Below are 8,248 nucleotides of genomic sequence, written 5' to 3'. Positions count from 1 at the left end.
AACGTTGACCTAGATTTTGATCTAATTTTTGTAAAGAATGCCGTAAGGTAGAAAAGAATGAAAACTAGAATCCCCTACTGGTAATTTATAGTTATGAAACATTACACAATAAATCTGAAAAGACATAAGGAATAAAAGGTTATATTTTCCAACCAGCGCTGTTGCCATGTTAATCCTTACTACAGGTCAACACCTGCATTAAATAAAAGCACACAGAAGAATTTCGGATGAGCACATTAAGCATCTGCATTGGCACAGCGCCGGTCGGGAAAATATATCTCAAACTCTTGGCAAGTTCCTCTTTCCTATGTTCAAATGTTCTTTAGCCAGCAAGGCTAATAGACCACAAGCACAGCTTTGAGTAATTATATCACATCAACAAGGTCACTTGTGCTAAGCGCAAAAGAATATTCAAAACAAAGGCCAATTTAACTCCACAGTGATCAAATGCTGAGTAAGTTGTCTTGTCACCTGCCTTCACTTCAGCCTTAGTACATGATTGCCTTTAATACCGCAGTCCCAAGCGGGCAGCAATTTTCCATACAAGAACGCGATGCACTGTTTGGGGCCTGACAGAGCTCATTTATTTTACACAATATTCCCTGTGCACTGTATTTCTGTACCTAACCAAGGATTCCTGTGTAGCCACTGCACCTGAAGTTAAGCAACAGAATACACCAGACTTACTGAAAGTCTATTCTTCACTTCCCAGTATAATAGTACATGTATGCAGCAGGACATCAACAGCAGTAGTTGCTGTAAGCAGTAAGCACCTTGGGGCGTTTTACTACGTGAAAGGAGCTATATAAGTGCAAGTTGTTGTTGCTGTTGTAGTTCGAAGGTAGTATATATAAGGAAAACATTTCGATCTGTTTGATTTTGTGATCATGTCCCTGAATTTGCAATCATCAGTCAAGTTCAAATTTACTAACACTAACTAATATTATATATTGCCTATAGGAGCTATCCAGTGGCTCAGCAAGTTTATTGAGGGAGTAGTTGAGCAATACAGACCAGGGAGGTCCCAGGTTTGACCTCCTGTCTGTACTGAGCTAGCTGATCTCAGCTGGGGCAGGACTAGAAATGCCACAATTGGTCTCGGTGCTCCTGAGTTGGGGGAGGGTAAATCAACAACAACAACAACTTGCATTTATATAGTGCCTTTAACGTAGTAACATAGGAATATAGGAACAGGAGTAGGCCATTCAGCCCCTTGAGCCTGTTCCGCCATTCATTGAGTAAAATGTCCCTAGGCGCTTCACAAGAGCGTAAATCCACCAGGAGTCCCGTGTTTGGTCACTGTCTCGCAAACCCTGCTGGAAATGCATGTGTGTGGATGTCAGGTGAGGATATGATTGGGATTGGTTGTAAATCCCTTATGGTTGAATAATCTATTGACATTTCTGGGTAGACCTTCCGAGATCCTTGACCGTGGTGAGGTACCTTTCAAGCTACGAGCGGCATCATGAAATCACAAGCCCACTGTCTAATGTGTGAGCGTGGTGAGCGAGGGCTTAGAAAATCTATTCTTTACTGCTTTAGCCCGCATATGACTAATGGCCACTAGAGCAAGGTACTGGAGGATACCCAGTGCCAGGGGAAGGGAAAAAATTGATGGAAAATACAAGTACCCGAGGGTTCACATTTACAATGGTGAGAGCTTCAAAATATGTGGAATTCTATTCCCACAGTACCAGTCCAGAAGTTTCCATTTACTCCCATCTGAAAATGTTGTTTGTTATTGAATAATGGAATCTGGGAACATTAGAAATGAAACATAGCTATGATGAAGTAATAAATATGAAACAAATGTGAAACTCCGCCAGGGACAAATGTAATTATCCAGCACTCTTTGCTCAGATCAGCTGTGGAAAATATGAAAGCTTTTCACCATGAGTATGCTCAGTGCCTTATTGAGAGAAAGCCATTGTGCTAACTGAATAAAATTGAGATTTAGGAAAAGTTTGCTACATTTGTGTTTCATTTTTAACAAAGATATCCAGGAATTTATTGGGTTTTTTGTTCATTAATATCTGGATTTAGCTTCAAATATTGTCAAATTGGTGTACTCACAAAACTTAATCCAAAGATCCAGTCCTAGAGGCCAGTTCACAAACATCCCACGATACCCCTGAGAAAACACACATTCCCTTATTACTCCGCAAGGGAAATCCTTCACACTGGCAGGGATCAAGTGCAGACCTTTTTCTCCTTTTGTACTTGGACCGATCGGTCTTCTAACAGGGCCAAGGAAAACACTGGACTCTTCCTCCCTCACACACACGCAAGTATAACACTGTGAGTTGCCCTGTAATATATGAAAGTTATTCAATTTTTAAAACAATATTGTTGCTAAAACACCAACCAACCATAGCTGAAAGCCCCTTGCCCAAAAATCCCCATGATGATGGAGAGGTTTACAGGGTTGTAAGAATATTGGGGATAGATACAAATTGACATCTTTTTCATAGCACTTCTAACCATCATACTTTGCAAACTGTGCTGCTTTAATTTGCAAGTTGTGTTATTTTGTTTTGCTGAATTGTGAATACTGACTGTTGACTAATGACTGACCTTGGCCGTTTCCATTGTGGGGCAAGACAGCTATGGACAATAACTCAGGAAAACCGGCAAGGATGATGATAAGAACAGGCTAAGGGCAGGCAGCTAGATGAATAAGGGTTAACCAAATGGTTGCTTAACCTCTGTGAGAAACCACTTTGCAAAGGGTTTTGTGACAGGAAGAGTCAAGCTGACCATTTGAATTCTGTAAGAAAACAACCTTGCAAGGGATCTTGTGACCGGATGGGTCAAGCTGGCAACTTTGTAATTGTGTAAAAACAACCTCATAAATCTATGAGCTTTATGAATAACAACGTTGTATATGGTATGAGGTTCTTGCCATGGAGCTTTAAAAATCCAACGTCTTTTGAGCTCAGAGCAGAGGATGGCACAGAACATGGTGCAGAGGAATCAACGAAGATCATTCAGCTGTCAGATGACTATAACCTCTGCCCAGAGATCGACCAAGATGTCAGAAGAATATCAAGGTGTTAGGAGACTGGAAACAATTACGCCACCAACTTAATTCTGAACTCTGCCCAGCGATCAAACATGTGCATATATGGGCATTTTGTGTATGTGCCGTGCCATTTATAAAAAGTGACCAACATGAACTCAAAAGTGAAACCGGTGGGGTCCTTCTTCAAATATGCAGATCGAGCTCCGATCTCCGATGATGTCACCGGGCCTGACCTACTATTTTAAGCAATGGCCTGAGTGGAGAAGCCGGTGTGCCTTTCCTGCCAGGTGAAGCTAGCGGGAGGAGGAGTTGGGGCCAAAAGAGGCCCAAAGAGGTAAGTTTATTTTACTTTTGTTTTACTTTCCTTGCGGGGCCAGGAGGAGCAAGAGGTCCTACAGGCAAGTTTTGGCTTTCCCAGCCTTGGGCCCCCTTCCACCTCCCGATTGCGAGGCCCTCCCGAAACCCCCTCCGTGTGACTTAACTGAGTGCTGGAAATTATTCCTTTAGTCCCAAGTGACAGCCTCCTGCTGCCCAACATTGAGCTCTCGCCTGCCGGCAAGCTGCCACCTCTTGCCAGCTTTGGGCGGGAAACTGACCGAGGCATACAAATGGTGCAAGAGAGTTAAAATCTCCCAGGCCTCACTCTGCCGCGGTCAGAGCGGTTTGCCATCCACATCGGTCCATGCCCATCCAATTCCCACCCCGACTTAAAATCAGGACTAAAGCTTGTACAATCTGGGCTTATTAACACTGCGTTTTATTTATATTTTCTGGGTCCTCTCAAATACAAAATTCTGAAATTCCTGAATTAACCAAAAAAGGTCCAATTTTTCCTTTTAGCTTTTTGAATTCAGAATTCAGTTAGATGGAGTTCATTATCACAGAATGGTGAGGATCTCTCAGGAAACAAGGAACATACAGAAATGCAAATGCAAAGCAGAAAAAGGAAACAGAGAGAGAATATGCAACTCATGCCGAATTATTGTTTAGTTTTAGTCCAGTTTATTCTTTTAATTACGTAATTATGAGATCTGTGCTTGTGAGTCTAAAAATGTTTTGCATTTAACAAATGACCATCAATCTGGCTTGATGAACTGTGAAATGTGATAGATTTAAAAGAGTTAACATACATTCATACACAAAAACTATCCTTGGCATTGCATCAAGAGCCTGAAATTTTGTGGTAGTCCGATCTATTGATGCATATAAGCTGTACTTTTTGAATTGATCAGATAGTCCTTAAGCATCATGCCCACTCAGGTAAAAATAAGTCTACAAAACAAGACATGTACAAAAATATCTCATAGAGTTATTAAAAAATTCAGAACAGAAGGCAAACATTGACCTCATTGTTTCGGTGCCAGCTCCACTTTTTGAAATTTCTATTCACATTTCCTTGCTCTTTCCCTGTATTCTTTAATATTTTGTCTAAAGTATTTATATAATTCCCCTTTTCCATTGAAGTCTGTAAAGTTATAGTTAAAGGTGATAGACAACAACAACACTGCATTTAAAACAGCTTGTGGAAATATAGAAAGGATTTTTCAAATCGAATGTTTATAAAGATGTACAATGGATAATTTCATGAATTTGTGCTCCCACCAGTCAGGAAGAACATATTGGCAATTTGAGGATGTGATCCCCACGATTTTCTGTCCATCATTTTTAATGGATGGAAAATCATAAGGGGTGTTTGCTTGAATTTCTGATATATAGGGCCCGACATTAGGAGGGCGGCAGGTTCACAGCGGGGGGGTCGAACGCGCCCAGTGAAATCGGGGTGCTCCGCACGCAATCACAGGCTAATTGAAGCCACTTACTGTTGCTTCCAGGTTTCGTGCTGCTAAGCTGCGTAGCGGGCGGACTGCGCATGCGCAGTAAGGTCTGTCAGCTGGAGGAGCCCTATTTAAAGGGGCAGTCCTCCACTGACTGATGCTGCAGAAAATTGGAAAAATTACAACATGGAGCAGCCCAGGGGGAAGGTTTCTCCCAGATTTAATGATGCCTCACTCCAGGTCTTATTGGATGGGGTGAGGAGGAGGGGGAAGGACAGAGATCTTCCCCCCGGCAGGCGGGAGGAAGTGGCCTGCCTCTGCCACCAAGAAGGCCTGGCTCGAGGTGGCAGAGGAGGTCACCTGCACCACCAACATATCGCCCACCTGCATACAGTGCAGGAGGCACTTCAATGACTTAGGTAGGTCAGCCGAAGTGAGTACACTTACTCATTCCCCTACACTCCGTCTGCCACATCACCGCCCCCACCCCACATCTCCTTCTGCACTGCCAACACTACTCTGTCACATCACTCCTCACACCCACTCAAACCTCATCCTCATCTTACCTGCACTTACTCACCTCGCCAGTACTCATCCCGCCACTACCACTCAACCCAATCCTCATACAATCTCATGGCTCTTTCTCATACTCACCCTCTGATGCATCTCTTTCACAGTCAGCCTCACCCAACCTACCACTACCTGTGCTGCAGCCACAGGGCATGCATCACATATGTGCAGTAGGAAGCGTAAGGCAAACGTGTCATGAGCATGAAGGGGATGCACAAGGGTGTTTGAGGGTTTGTCATGGTTTTTACTTATATTTAATTTTTGATCAACTCACATCACATATTATATTGTCACCACTACTGCCACATCTTTGCAAATCTTGTCTGGTTTGTGCAATAATGCCCTTTCCTGAGGATCACTATGAAGACCCACAACTGATGCCACCCATTGTGTCACTGCAGAGTGGGTGTAGGTGTATTTGCAGGGCTCTTTTGTGCAAATGACTGAGAGACGTCGGCAATGTCCCCGTTGGCACCCTGGAAGGATGTGGAGGAGAAGTTGTTGAGGGCAGTGGTGACTTTGACAGCGACAGGTAAGCAGATGGTCCTCGGGCCAGCCAGGAGCAGCTCGGCATGAAGGAGGCTGCAGATGTCCACGACTATATATCGAGTGACTCTGACCCTCTGTGTGCACTGCTGCTCAGAGAAGTCCAGGAAGCTGAGCCTCGGTCTGTGGACCCTGTGGCGAGGGTAGTGCCTTCTGCGACGCATCTCTCTCTGCCGTTGCCCTCCCTCCTGCTGTGCAGGTGGATGTGTCACAGCACTGTGTTGTGGGGCTCCACGTGTCAGGGGTGGACGGCATGGCCGGCGAGGCTGGTGATGCTGTTCATCCTCTGAGGAGGTCATGACTGCAGCTACGGCGGCCCCCATCCGGAAGATGTACATTTGAGGGGGTCCGCAAGGTAGGTAAATGTGTCTGGACACTGGGGTAAGTGTGCAAGTTTGTGAATTTTATTGTTAGGAGGAGGGTGGTGGAGGCTAAACTTTGTCCAAAGTGACAGAGTGGCCTCCTGCAATGAGTGAGGGTCTCCCCCCTCCCACCTGTCAAATGGACCTTTACAGCTGTCACAGGCTGATGGCTGCAACACGTCCATTTCAACTGGGAGTGTTTCCCCCAGTACGGGAAACAGTCTCAGTTGTTTGGAAAATCCCACCCCTCCTAAAATATCATGTTGGTCAGGTCTGTAATCGACCTGAAGCACCCAAATAAATTACCTTAAGTTGCATCCCGCTGGCTTTAATTGCCGGTGGGAGTCCCACATGCGGGGGCTGCGCGCACATGTCAGCGTGTCACTGGGGAACCCGGAAATGGGCGGGTTGGAGCCGGGCTCCAGACCCGCCCCGGGAATCCCCGGTTTTCGCAGCCCCCCCGCCACGAACGCACCCGCTCGGGGGTGTGAAAATCGAGCCCATATTCTCAGCTGGCAAAGCTCCCTTCAGGGATTGGAAATTCATAAAATCACCCATGTTGCGTATATTTAATATAAACAAATATTCAGTTAGAAAAGAATTCTGCAGGCTGTTGAACCCATTGGGATATTGTGTTGCAGAATGGTAAGATACATGATGCGTTCTCTAAGACAGTCTTTCAGTCCCGCTGCTGTTGAAACTGTCAGATTGACTTTAAAACTGTTTATGCACAAACCTACACAAACACTGACTCAAAAGCAAAATACTGTGGATGCTGGTAACCATAGAATCATAGAATCATAGAAAATCACAGAAGGAGGTCATTTGGCCGTGCTGGCCGAAAAAGAGCTATCTAGCTCAATCCCACTTTCCAGCACTTGGTCCGTAGCCCTGTAGGTTACGGCATTTCAAGTGCACATCCAAGTACTTTTTAAATGAGTTGAGAGTTTCTGCCTCTACCACCCTTTCAGACAGTGAGTTCCAGACCCCCGCCACCCTCTGGGTGAAAAAAATTCTCCTTAGCTCCCTTCTAACCCTTCTACCAATTACTTTAAATATATGCCCCCTGGTTATTGACCTCTCTGCTAAGGGAAATAGGTCCTCCTTATCCACTCTATCTAATTTTATACACCTCAATTAAATCTTCCCTCAGCCTCCTTTGTTCCAAAGAAAACAACCCCAGCCTATCCAATCACTTCTCAATACTAAAATTCTCCAGCCCTGGCAACATCCTCATAAATCTCCTCTGTACCCTTTCTGGTGCAATCACATCTTTCCTGTAATGTGGTGACCAGAACTGTATGCAGTACTCAAGCTGTGGCCTAACCAATGTTTTATACAGTTCTAGCATGCCCTCCCTGCTCTTATATTCTATGCGTTGGCTAATAAAGGAAAGTATCCTGTATGTCTTCTTAACCCCTTATCTACCTGTCCTGCTATCTTCAGGGATCTGTGGACATGCACTCCAAGGTCCCTCTGTTCCTCTACACCTCTCAGTATCCTCCCATTTATTTTGTATTCCCTTGCCTTGTTTGCCCTCCCCAAGTGGCTCCCATTTCTCCAGATTGAATTCCATTTGCCACTTTTCTGCCCACCTGACCAGTCCATTGATATCTTCCTGCAGTCTACAGCTTTCCTCCTTACTATTAACCACACGGCCAATTTTTGTATCATCTGCAAACTTCTTGATCAAGCCCCCTACATTCAAGTCCAAATCATTAATATAAATCACAAAAAGCAAGGGACCCAGTACTGAGTCCTGCGGAACCCCATTGCAAACAGCCTTCCAGTCACAAAAACACCTGTCGACCATTACCTTTTGCTTCCTGCCACTGAGCTGATTTTGGATCCAACTTGCCACTTTCACTTGGATCCCATGGGCTTTTACTTTTTTGACCAGTCTGCCATGTGGGACCTTGTCAAAAGCCTTGCTAAAATCCATGTACACTACATCCAAAGCATTACCCTCATCG

Source organism: Heptranchias perlo, chromosome 1 (assembly GCF_035084215.1).
Source record: "Heptranchias perlo isolate sHepPer1 chromosome 1, sHepPer1.hap1, whole genome shotgun sequence".
NCBI classification, from domain to species: Eukaryota; Metazoa; Chordata; class Chondrichthyes; order Hexanchiformes; family Hexanchidae; genus Heptranchias; species Heptranchias perlo.
The sequence above is the reverse complement of the archived record's forward strand: the minus strand, read 5'-3'. Positions refer to the sequence as shown.